Genomic DNA, 13,895 nt, shown 5'->3' with positions numbered 1-13,895 from the left:
TGGCATCAGAACACACCAAACGGGATTTTCTGTGAGCCAGTAACAAAGATACAGTGGAAGAAAATCAACACCCAATGAAAGAGTTCACCAAACGGGGACTGGGTGACTACCTATTAGCATCAAACACAAGTGAGAGGCTATAGCACCTCACAGACCAGGGGGATTGGGGGAAAGTTGCATCAGATAGTATGATAATATGGAGAAGCATGAATGACGTCTTGTTTTAAAAAGCAGAGAAGTACTAGTTGGTGGGGATTAATCTACCTACTGCATGCTTCTTGGCATGTGCAAGTAGAACAAGTACACCTTCTTTTGTAACTGTAAGCTTCCAGCCTCCAAGTTTAGCACCAAAGGTGAACCTTTTTAGAGGAAGTGGTTTGACTTTATAGCCTCCCTTTCTGTTCTCCTTCCGTCCCCTTTTCCTTCCCTCTTCTTTCCCCTTCTTTCTGAGATTTGCTGCTTCCTTAGAGAGTCCCATGGACTACTACTACTGCCATCATAAATCTGGTCTCAGAGGTGATATTTAAACCCTTTAAAACCTTGGCAGAATCCCAGACAAAATTCTGGGAGTACAACCAACGTCAGCCGAGATGTTCAACACAACGTTACTAAAAACCGGGAAAAGAGAAAAGAAAAATCCTCCAATACTAGCTCTGAGTTTCAATTCTGTCTTATCAATTCTGGAAGAGGAGATGGCTTCCTCCAAAACCTCCTTCCAGTGTCTTCTCATACAATAAACACAGTCTCAGCTCCCATGACTAAGGAGGTCCTTCTAATTTAGTGGCTTTCAACCATCCTAATGCTGAGACCCTTGAATATAATTCCTCATGTTGTGGTGACCTCCAACCATAAAATTATTTTCCTTGATACCTCATAACTGTAGTTTTGCTGCTGTTATGAATTGTAGTATAAATATCTGATATGCAGGATATTTAATATGCGACCCTTGTTGGGGTTGCAACCCACAGGTTGAGAACCGCTGCTCTGATTTAACTTCTTGACCACTAGAGGAAAATGAACACCATATCATTTACCAGTCTCCTTGTCTTTGCTGAGTGACTCATAATAGTAAAGACCTCAGCCTTGGTTAAGACCTCATCTGAAACAAGGCAGGTCCAGAATGATATACCATGTTCTCGTTTACACTTAGAAGTTGGCCTCAATGAGTCAGAGAGGGGAATTGTGATTAGTAGATCTGGACAGGGTTGCGGGACGGAAGGATGGGGGAAAATGGTTAAGAGCTACAGGGGCACAGATGGACAAGAAGGATAACTTCTAATTTTATATAGCACAGTAGAATAAGGATAACTGACAACAATTAATGGAATATATTCAAATAGCTGGGGACAGAGCTAAGACGATAACTGAGTGAATAAAACCTATACTGAGCAAGTGTAAAGACCCAAGTTCAAATTCCTCAAAACCCATGAAAAGCCTGGGATGGTAACATGCATCGGTAATCTCAGTGATCCCACAGTGACATGGGAGGCAGAGGCAGCAGACTCTCTAAGAGCTTACAAACTAACTATGCTGGTTTATGCAGTGACAAACAATAGCGATAGCAAAAGAGACCTGGTTTCAAATGAAGTGGAAAGCAAAGACTGACACCAGAGGTTGTGTAGTGACCTCTACAGGCATATGCACCACACACACACACACACACACACACACACACGCATGCACACACATATACACACATGTATATCTATATACATACACATGCATGCACATACATATATATATACACACACACACACATGCATACACATATATACACACAAATATACATTTACACACATACACATCTATGCACATACTTAGATACATACACATACAAACATACACACATACATATGCATGCACACACATACACACAAATAAACATTCACACACATATGTACATGCATGTACACACACACGTGCAAGAGCATGTGCATAAATGAGGTCTTTGCGTGTTCCTATCATAAAGAAATTGAGAAACCTGTGATCCATCATACCAGCTACTCTGGTAGGCTCATTACACACAGGATACATGTATGAAAATGCTGCACTACCTCAGTGTAACACCTCATAATATGCATTGTGCCTCATAATGTCATTCTTTGTTGCATTGTATGATTACTATGTGAAATAAAAAAATCTATCTGGAAAGGTCTCACTCTCCAACTAAAAGACCAGGATCCTTGGAGAGATTATCATGTCCAGATGACTCACAAAACCCTTTGAGTATATGTGGACACTGCTATGCATGTGTGTGCACACATGTGTACATGCATGCTGCTTTCTTAATGAAGGAATGGCAGGCACTTGAGGAGAAGAACAGGAGAGGAAAGATAGGAGAGAATCAGTGGTTCTGTGCTAAAAGAGGAGACTCCATCTGACTATATGCCAGAGCCAGGCCCCAGGTTGCCTTAGCAACCATTTCAGTCACCTTGTCCAAGATGCAGAGCCTCAGGCCTGAGCCTGAAGCAGGAGTGTCAGGCTTTGCTGGTACTTGTAGGGACTGTGGAAATCAACCAGCCAATTCTGCAGCCTAGCTTTCTTTCCCTTACAAAAGGAAAGGAAGAGAGTTGAGGGTGAGAATGAGTTAGGAGACATGCAACATCCAGGGTCTGGAAGAGAAGCTGAGGCTAAGGGCAGGAAGAGGCAGGGAAAGGCTGTCCTCAAGACAGATGACAGACATAAGTGGCTGGGACAGAGATCTGCCGCCATTTGTCTATTTGTTTTCAGTCAGGAACAAGGAGGAATCAGGCTGAATGGAGTGGATGCTTTGGCATCACCTATATCCACAATTAGGAATGGAGAGAAAGGAACAGAGCAAAAGAGAGGATCAGGGGGAAGTGTGCGTCCTCACACATTGGCACACTCATGAAAGGTGGCAGAAGGAGAGACGGAGATCTGTGTCTGCACACAACAGATATTGATCCCAAGATATCCAGACAGGAAGGAAAGCAGAGACCAGGTCTCTTGGGAAATTTCTGTCTTCTGTTCAAATCCATACAAATGCAATTCAAGAAATTTCTCATTTTGGCTTTACATACTCAAAGGCCCACATCCCCATGATAGAGGTCTTGGGACACTCATAGGCTTCTGGGGGAGTTGGGGTACTTGCTGCCCAGCACCCTTACTGACAGGCCTGCCCCATCCATCCAAGAGACTTCTGTGCTTTCCCCCTGCTATTCATTCATCTGCCCACTGGTTGTTTCTGAATCACAAACAGTCAGCTACCCCAAGATGGGAACAGATGGCCAGCTTCCTGACCCTCGTCTTGGTTCACCTGCCCTGAGGTGCTGCAGCTGACCAGAGCTCTCACCCAGAGGTAGTATTTTCATTATATTTAAACATCGTAAATGATAGGAAGAATCCGCTTATAAAAGAAACTTTGGCATGTAACCTCTCTGGGCCTTTTAAGACAATAGATTTTAATATGTTCAAGAGAATTTCTAGGAAGAAGCCGGTAATTAAAGCTTATTGCTTCTCAACTACCATTGGCCAGCCTTGAGGCTTGTCCTTCCTGTTAATTAGAGCAGAAAGGGTATCCTGGAGGGATGAGGTCTCCTAGGTCCCAGGGCCACTTTCCGGCCCACTCTCTCCAGAGAACTTAGGCAGGTCCTAATGTTGTCATGAGCCCCCTCCTTTCTGTGTGTGGGATATGTAGTACAGACAGGATATTACAGTGTTCTTTAGGAAAAGATTTGATCCTAGCCTACCGGTTGCATGAATGATTAATGAGGGGGTAATTAGTCAATATTTGTTAACCGTTTTTACAGACACACAATGCTGGCTAAGAGCTAAATGGAGCTCTGCAGGGGCATCAAAAGCCCAAAGCCTTCATGTCCCCCCAGATGCTGATTGTGGAAGCCAGAAGATCGGTGTTGAGAGAGGGAGGGATCTCTGAGACCCTTATCTTGGTCATGTGTACACCGTGCTTTGTGGGACCTCTGGGCTCCCATCCAACAACTATCTCCCTGTATTTTCCTCCCCTAAATAAATCGTAACAAAAGGGCGATGTGACATTCCCCAAACTCATGCTTTCAGCATGACTTGACAACAGACAGTGCCCAGCCTTGAAAGCATCCAAGAACATAAAGAAAAGTCATTAAATTCTAGCAGTACACCCTTCTGCTCATCTAACCATGGCAAGTCAGCTAGCAAAAGGCTCACTTCACACCCAAGGGGGCTCCACTCCGGAGGACCTCGGCATTCATTCCCCATAGCTCCAGGGCTATGGAGAGTGCTGCCTGGGCCCTGAGCCTAGTAGGTATCTCTCGAATGGTCAGATAAAGGGGCAGCACCCAGCCATCTCTCTTGCCTACATTGAACCAATCAACCCACAAACAGGACATTAATGGTCACACCAATTCCATCCTTGGGAAGATTTGAAGTACTTTAGGGGTGCTAGGGGATAACTCAGCTGGTAAGGTACTTGCCTTTCAATCATGAAGATATGAATTTGAAGCCCAAAACCTGTGAACCTGGCCAGGTGTGGTGGCATGCCCGTGTAATCTCAGCAGTGGACAGGTCAATCCCTAGGACTTGCTGGTCAGCCAGCCTAGTTGGTGAGCTCCCAAGCCAGTGGGAGACATTGTTGAAAATAGCAAGGTAGACTTCTCCCAAGGAATGACACCTCAGGCTGTCCATTGGCCTCTATAGGAACACATAGCTTTACACATACAAAAAATGTACAACATGCACACACACAAAACACTTCAGGATAATGCACAAGGGATTTCAACATCTATTATTTTCTGAGTCTGAACTTTATGTCCAGTTAGGAACTGACCACTTGGGAGGTGGGACCCAACTATTAGTCTCTAGTATCATCTTGAGGCACCATTTACTGTCCTTCTGACTATGGCTTGCACAGAGAGAACATCTCCCCTTCTGACCCAGCTCTACACACAGGAGTAGGAGGCCCGACATACCTCCTTTTTCTATTCATATTCCTGTGTATTCTTGCTTCACAAATATCATCTATGATGTATCCCATCTCAGTGAATGGGCACAGTCAGCTACAAACAAGAAAAGTTAAAGCTCACACTATGTTTTAAATGTTGTCTGTGGTTTGCAGTGGAATTAACGATATAGCCTTGGTAATCTTATTATTAAATTTCTTCCCACTGTGACTGGTTAAGAGTAAAGTCACAGCTCAGGAACAATGCATGTTCTGACATGTACAACATCCAACTATGAGAAGCTTGATTTACCCATCAGTCTTCAGTTTGCCCATGGCACATTTTCTTTAGTTATTTTCACAGGCTGAATCTAGACAGACACTATAGAGAGACAGCTTGTTCTCAGGTTTGTGGTCTAGGCCCTAGGTGCTAATTATCCAGCCTTTCTTCATGGGGCTTCTACTGGGTTTCATCCATGTCCTGTTGGCTCACCTTTTCTTGATGTCTCCTATCTATGGGCTAAGAACTGCCAAAAGCCATTGAATCAATAACACCATGACATGTTCTTTGGAGGCTGGGAGGGGTAGACCTAAGCCAGTAGTTCTAGATGCCACCAAGTAGGACACACATAATCACAGTTGCCCTTCACATGGACACTGCAGTAGGTATTGCCATCTTCATTTCTTACACACAGTGTCATTAGCACAACAGATAGACAGCATTTTGATGACTCAAGTAGCACTCACACGACTCAAGAATAGGACCCATGTTTTCCATACCCAGATTCTATCATTTCTGTGATATCCACAGTGTGTCTCTTGCTTTTCTTTATGTTTTTGAGTATTGGCTTGTTAGTTATGCTTTCCTTCCTTATTTCCTTCTTTCTTTTTCCTCCCTCCCTGCCTTCCTTTCCGTCCTTGCTCCCTCTGTCACTCCTCTTCCTTCCTCTCTCTCCTTTCCTTCCTTCTTCTTTCCTTTCCTCCCTCCCTCCATTCCTTTCTTCCCTTTTCCTCCCTCTTTCCTTCTTTCTATCTTTTTTCTTTCTTTCTTGATAGGATCTTACTTTGTAGCTATGATTTCTTTTGAACAATGAAAGAGACAAGGAGGCGGAGTTAAAGCTCTTGGTTCTGCTATAATCTGCTGTTGGGGAAGACAGAGACCACAGGAGAAGTGATGGGTCGAGACCAATGTTGAAGTGCATTTTCTTATCCTGTCTGGTCCCCATCATCTCACAGCCACAAATGTTAAGAAATGGCCATACAGGGTCCTGGGTGACCTAAATAGGAAATAGATCCCCAAGTCCCTTATTCATCACCAGCTGGTGCATCAGTCTCATTAATAACTAGGGTTTAATCCTCCACCTTCAAAGAGAATTTCATTACCCCAAACAATAATTTTTTTAATTACCAAGACAGACTGGCAACTTGAATGCATATTGAATACTAACGTCGATCTAAAACTAATAAATACTTTTGAAATTCCTTGAACATTTTAATGAATTAAAAGTTATGAAATATTTATAAGCAGTAACAACACCATTTAGTACCATTAATAAAATAAATACATTAGTCAGAGGATGGAATTCATTACTATTTTACTACTAGACACTGATGTCAATGACGGAATAGTGCTCCAAATTACTTGTAAAATAGACCAATTATTTTAGTGTGATTAATCTTTTCAATTATTTCTTTTATGTAGCTGTAATTTGAAAGTAATTTTCTTTTGGGAGTACCGTGACCTCAGCACATTCATTCTTTATTTATTTATATTTAAAAACCCTATTTGGATCTAGCCTTCACTTCAGGGTGAGTTTCAATGGTTCAATATTTAAAATAGTAACCCAAGCAATTGTTACTATTCGTAGGCACTCTATGGGCACTTGTAATTGGTTTTATTAGTGATTATGAGTAAGTCATTCCAGAGTAAGGATACCATCGCCAAAAGTAGCTGTTCACTGGAGGGGAAAGGGAAGCTGGCAAAAAAAACTTGCTTGGTCCTATGGTCTGGCTCTGCTTGGCTGTTTCAGATTCCAGTCTGATGGGAAAGAGGCATGTGAGCTGCATGTCTAAGGACTTCCTCAATTTTCAACCATCCCCACAGGATTAAACAATATTAGTTCTTTGCAAGGCACAAAGACTTCTAGAGACTGGGTCACAAAATGATAAAGGAAATGACATTATCAGAGGTTAAAGCATCAGTTGTGAGGGAAAGAAGAGAGGTTGCCTTTGAAATCACAAAGCAGATCTAGGCTATTAGAGTCTGTTGGAAATAAGGCAGCTTTCCCTCCATGCCGAGACTTGGACAAGGTGCAGATGGAAGGCAGAATGTGGGTGGGACTCTGCAAACACCCCCTGGGATAGCTGTGCAGAATTATTCTGCTCCGATTCCAGAATGAGAAGACTCAGCTTAGTCAAGGGATGCTTGAGAGAAGAGGAAGTGGTATTTATCATGCCTGGCACTGGCTAGGAGCTCTGCACACAATATCTGTTTTAATCTCCCAACAAAGCTATAATTATGTATTATTAGCCTATTTAATGATGAAAAAAACAAAGCCTGCAGATTTAAGAAACTCTTCCAAGCTCAAGAAGGTGGTAAGCGACAGCACTGAGCTTCCACACTCATTTGGTCTGATTTAAAAGCCCATAATCTCTCTCCTACATTAGGATAAGCAAACCTTTATTGAGCACTCACCATGAAAACAGTGCTCTTAGTTGCTAATTGAGACACAGGGATTAAAAAAAAAAAGACTTCGATTCTAGGAAGTTAGCAGCTATTGAGTGAGACATATAAATAACTCTGCAGAGAAGTGAATTGTTCTAAAATAGAAAAGCATGAAAACATAATTCTGAAATGAGACAGAAAATAGTATCTCAGCCGAGAGCTGAGAGACATGTGGGGCTGCAGGGCATAGACCAACAATGCAGGAGCATGGGCAGGAGGAACTTTGAGTTAGGGAGGTGATTGGGAAGTATGAGTAGGTTTCAGTAGCCAGATGAAATCATGACTTACGGGTGCATGCATAGTGTACATATTACTGTGTGAGTGATATATGTGTGTGTGTATGTGTACGTGTGTGTGAACATACACATGAGAGAGAGAGAGAGACAGAAACAGAGTGAGAGAGAGTGGGTCACACACATGGAGACCAGAGGTTGACCAAGGGTCTGTCCTTAATCCTTCTTTAACTTGTTTATCAGAGACCGTTTCTCTTCAAACCTAGAGTTCATCGGTTTGCCAGCCTGGGTTACTAGTGGACCCCAGGGATCTCCCCATTTCTGCTTCTTCAATAGTGGAAGTGTAAGCAGGTACTACCTTGTCTGGGATCTAATTAATTAATTAATTAATTGTAACATGGGTTTTGGGGACTGGACTTAGATCCCCAGTGTTTTACTGATGGAGCCATCTCCCCAGCCTGACATAATTTTCATGCTTACTTTTAAATGACCAGCCTACTGATAAATTAAAGCTAAGAGGTTCTTATCTACACATAGGGAGGCTGTGACTGAAACTTCCCTCTGATGTTCAGCTCCAAGGAACAGACTCAGTCTTCTCAGAGTTGACTCAGTCACTTGAAGTGGCAGGCCTAGCTGGTAGAACCTCTTAGCCTGGTCTTATGTGGTTTTCATCACCCACTGGGCATCTGGTCATTAATCACCATCACCAAGCTGTGCAGGGGACATCTGAAGAGCCAATTTGATCCTCTGAATGGTAGCTTCTTCATGGGAGACTGCGATACAAGGGGAGAGCGCTCTTTTTAACTGACTTCTGGCAAGGCAGGGCCCAGAGAAGTTAGGTGGCCCATAGCATCAGTTATATTGCATCTCTAAGTCAGTTTCGTATTGACCCTCGGGACAAGGTCAGCGCCAGGAAAACTATTGACATACTCCTATTCCCACTTTCAATTAAAAAACAATCAATGTGCCAATTCTGGAGGACAGCATCAATGTCCTTTTAGTTCTAGAGTGTTGAGTTGTTTTTGGAAATGAGGAGGTGGGAAAGAGGACTTTTGTTCAGGTTTTCTGATTGTTGGCTCAGATCTTATTTCATGGTCTTTCTGAGAGAGCAACATTGGACCTAATCTAGGAAAGACATCTCTGCAAGCAAAATACCTTCTCGATCTCACTGGTGCAAATTAGGTATAAGCAGGGAAGACCTTTGGGGAGCAGTTTCTGTCCTAAGGAGAATGGAGATTGTAAGCCTACCATATCGAATTCAGCCCTAAGCAGGAAAAACAATTGTATATTAGGACCAGCAGGCACTGAGATTAGTATCTTCTGGGTAAATGTCTGTTGAATGAACAGGCAGATGCACCAGTGATGGACCAGTGGATGCATCGATGATGAGCTCTCTGTAGAAAGTGGGGAGGGTTCTGCTGGCAATCCCAAGACAGAGCTATCAGAATCTCCATTTAGAAGCACACATCAAGGACCCTGCTGAGGTATTGCTTGCTGCTGGAACACAAAATGCCCAGTTTGGGCCAGGCTGCCAGGAGTCCATGGAGTCATGCCTCATTTTGCCCAGCTGGAATTTGGAGCCTACCCCAGACTCTGGTTGGCTTCATATGGCTGACCAAAGATTTAAACTTGTTTGTTTGGCTTCTCTCATTTCTTCTTATTCCCCTCTTGGGCCGTGTCCTCCATTGTCTGTCATCATTTCTGGTGTGGAGGCTGGCAAAAATCACCAACTTTTTTTTTCTGAGAACATTCACACTAACTCTATGGCCAGTACATCTAAGCAAGGATCCATGTGAGAAAGAACTCATCGTGTGTGTGTGTGTGTGTGTGTGTGTGTGTGTGTATGAGTTTGCAGTGGTGTAAATCTCTAAAATATTCAATTCTCATGCTTAGTCCTGATCTTTCCAACAAGGTATGGGGTATAACTGGTTTTGGCTTTCATATTTTATATGAGAGCAGAATTATATGATCAGAAAATACAGATAACAGAAGAGCTGAAAACCAAGCTGTTTAGTGGTTCTCAAAATTGTGCATCCAAACCTGTGAAAGAAGTGGTTCTGGGCCCTATTTTTAAATGCTGTTCTACATGCATAACTTTATATACTAGCTCCCAACATATAACTTTTGGATGAGGCTTCAGTTTTTAAACCATGATAATTATTTAAGTACCCAGGAGGCAGTCCCAGAGAAGTTAAGGTAGTTGTGCATATCCAACCTTGAGGACATGTGTTTCAGGTAATCGAGTTCCTCTTGGATCCCTTCTACTTTCTGAGCCAGTCATGTAAGTCCTTGTGGGACTTGCTCTCTCCAGTCAGCAGCTCAGAAGTGATGTATATGCAGAGGTATCAGAGACGTAAGGGACCTGGACAGCATTTGGCTGAGAAATCTGTGAGCAACAGTGGCTCTGGCCCGGGAAATCTCGGATGTGTTTCTTGTAGGTTCGTGAAAGAGAAGGGTAATTACAGTGGTTGGGATAATAGGTATTTAGGCTCACGCTGGGGTCATTCCCAGTTCCCTGTTTTACATGGCTGGCTCCTAACAGCTCTTTGTTTTCATTTTGACCAGTAGGCCATAGTGTATCTCAAAAGCCCTTGACCAATCTAGGAAGGGTGAGGGAAATACTGAACTGATTTCTTAGAAACATTGAGATCAAAGAAGATGGAGGGACAGAGTACATTAGGCTTCTCAGTAATGTAATATATCACATTCCAAGGAAAAATCTCTGGCTCTTCACTCATTATACTTTCATACAGTGAAAGAGTCTGTCTAGATGCCTTCTGTGGTGACCCTTTCAGTGGTGACCTTCCTTAGGAAGCAGCTAAGATCCAGATGGCTTCCAATCCAATTATCAGCTGTGCCTCTGGGGTAATGACTTAATTCTCTGGTCCTCAATTTCCCCACTCAACTAACAGATGTAATAAACAATGGCACACACAGCTTTCAGCACTGGAGTGAGGACGAAGGGACTAATAGAAACACATACACAGAGCAGGGCAAGCCCAAGGAAAGTACTCACTGAGTGTTTGCAATGTGCATTGTGTGAGTTCCTCAGAGCCTTGTGGGTTCTGTTAAATCCATTTCAAGAACCTAGCTCTGCTTATTCTGTGCCTTTTGGTTTATGTAGGAGTCTCTCTGAAGTTGGGGGAACCTTAGGGAGTGACCTTCTCTAGGTTGTCTGCCAGTGAAAGGCTTTTTCACTGGGATGAGGGATCCCCTATCCGGTTGTCTTTAGAGGTTGATGTCCCTCCCAGCCATACTGAATATATAAACTACCCCTTTCCTTAGTTTTTCTGAGAAGTGCCAATTCCAAGCAATTTCCACTCACAGCTGCCTTCTTTTGGAAGTAGTCCACCACACTAGCCTGCCTGAAGCTATAAAACAAGATCAGCGTTTATTAATCAATTGATTAACCAATCTGTCAACAAGCATTTATGTGATATTTCCTATGTGCTTAGCACTGTGCTAACTGCTCCCCTGAGCAACCAATGAAATAAAGGACAATGTATTGAACATCAAGTTAGGGTCCCCCAATGACTAATTGGGAAATGACTGCTAGATTTAGGTGCAGACATCAAGGCCTCCCAAGCAGAATTTTAGTAGCTGCCAATGACACAGAGCAAGGAAGTTTAGCACAGTCTCCATATTATTTTTTTGACATGGGAGATGATAAGGAGTTACTTATGTCCCTTGAATGGGCCGCAAGGAATGGGGATACCGTGGTTTGCAGTGTGAGAATAAGAAATGGCTAAGAAAATGTGGCAGGTAAATTCAAGAGCCAGCAATGTAGTTGGGAAGTGGTGGGACACACCTTTAATCTCAGCACTCAGGAGGCAGAGGTAGGTGGATTTTAGTGAGTTTGAGGCCAGCTTTGTCTACAGAATGAGTAGCCCCAGGAAAGCCAAAGACACACAGAGAACACCTGTCTCAAAACAGTCAAGAGTCAGCAGTCTAGCACCCATGTGGACACAGATAGAGTGCAAAGTGGCAGTAAGCTCATGGGCTGGCCAGTTTGCTATAGGGATCAGAGAAACTGGAAGAGTTGAAAGCATTCTAAGGCATCCAGTGATAAATAAAACTAAGTATCTGTACATTCTACAAAGGCAAGATGTCAAGGATGAATCAATGGCTTTGTGATTAGGTCAACTTTGAAACCATGATTTAGAGACTCCAGCAAGTTTTGAAACACCCGTGACTTTCAGTTCTCTTGCTTGTAAGATGAGAAATGTCCCCAATCTGTATCATTAAGCTTGTAGGAGACAGTACATAGGCGCAGCCATCCACAGCCCTGGCTAGCATGTTACTAGCCCCACCCACACCTCTAAGAAACTATTTCTTTCTCCTTCTCTCCTCTGTGACCTAACCAAAGCCATGGCTCCAGAACATACAAGGACTTGCCTATATCACATAGGCTTCAGGTATGAACCAAGGCAAATAGTAAATCCCCTTGATTATAAATACAGGAGTGAGCCGGGCGGTGGTGGCACACGTCTTTAATCCCAGCACTTGGGAGGCAGAGGCAGGCAAATTTCTGAGTTCGAGGCCAGCCTGTTCTATAGAGTGAGTTCCAGGACAGTCAGGGCTATACAGAGAAACCCTGTCTCCAAAAACCAAATAATAATAATAATAATAATAATAATAATAATAATAATAATAAAATTAAATAAATACAGGAGTGCAGTTTCAGGATGCTTCCCATGTTTGAAACTTGCCTACATTGTTGGTATTTGCTCTGCTGTGGGAAGAGGGCAGAGAGTGCTCCGAACATTCTGACATCACCATTCTCTGCTTTATTTTTCCTCTCATGTCCACACCAGGCCTTCCATAAGCCTTGGTAGCTAATGTGTTCTCTGTGAACAAAAGAATGCAGTGATCAAGTGTTTCCCCAATGAAGACCACCTTGTCCTCAGACTTGGAACCTCTAGACCTGGAGACAGGAAGGTGGCTAGACTATAAGGGCCTTCCTAGGTTTCTTGACTAAGAAGAGGCAGAAGAGGATACCCTGCAGAGGTAATTTTCGGAGTCATGAAAGACCATGGAAGGAGGTCACACTTTGGTTTTGCAGGGATGGAGAAACAGACAGGGAACAAGCTTAAGGTCTACAACAGATGTACTGCCATGCAACAGCAGCACCAAGGGAAGAAATTCTCTGGGTAATAGGAGTTTGCAAAGCAAGGGGCGAAACATCTGTGTACTTGGCCCAAATTCTTGATTTGAGAATGCAAAGTTTTTACAGAGCTGTCGTCATATGGGCAGCATTTTGTGCTGGGCCTGATATCTGGAACTTTGAACACAACTGTTTCCTCTCTTAATGTTTTCCAAATGGGATTATGCATCTGTGTAAACCGTGTAAACATCTTTCCCCTGTGGTATTTGTTAACGGGTTATGTTTCAGCAGAGGGTGCCTTTTGGATGAAGGAGATCCTTAGAATCTGTGAAGCTTGATGCTGTCCAGAGACCTTAACAGATCCTTAAATTCAAAGTGTGTAAAGTTACACGAACAGAGACACACAGACACACACACCCCTGGCTCAATCCCAAACCACCTGCTCCTCACGCATTACCTCATGGCCCAGGTTAACCACCTTTTCCTCCCAGCATCTGTTCAGTCCATCATGGGTGATGGACCCCCCCCCCCCAACAAAGAAATCAGTGTTGACTAAGCAACAGTAGTAAAAACCTTCACTTGTAAAGTTCTTGTAAAGCCATCAATGAATGGAGAGTTACAGCAACAGGAGCAAGGTGTCCCTGTCCCACCTCATAACAAAGAGGCACAAGCTTCAAATCCAGGCCCCTATACGCAACAGATGACCATCTGTGAATGGGCCTTCATGGTTGCTCACAAATATTTTAAATTGAGAATTAAGGTCTATAAGGGACCACAGGCTTCTTTCCTATCCTTCTTAGAATCATAGGATTCATCTTAGGATGCTTTGGTCACATGTTCCTTAGGTGAGTGTCCTTTGGTGGGAATTTAAGCAGAAGCAGGGACAGGAGCAGAAAAGCAACAATGAAAGCCAATGAAAGTCACTCGTTTTAACCCATC

General features: G+C 43.2%; 1 protein-coding gene across 1 annotated transcript in view; it reads right to left on the bottom strand.

The window, feature by feature from the left end:
• The window catches only part of Alk (ALK receptor tyrosine kinase), a 698,959-nt gene that overhangs the window by 166,050 nt on the left and 519,014 nt on the right, over window positions 1-13,895 (bottom strand). The gene's annotated exons all lie outside the window — the stretch shown is intronic.

Source organism: Arvicanthis niloticus, chromosome 11, assembly GCF_011762505.2.
Source record: "Arvicanthis niloticus isolate mArvNil1 chromosome 11, mArvNil1.pat.X, whole genome shotgun sequence".
NCBI lineage: Eukaryota > Metazoa > Chordata > Mammalia > Rodentia > Muridae > Arvicanthis > Arvicanthis niloticus.
The sequence above is the reverse complement of the archived record's forward strand: the minus strand, read 5'-3'. Positions and strand labels throughout refer to the sequence as shown.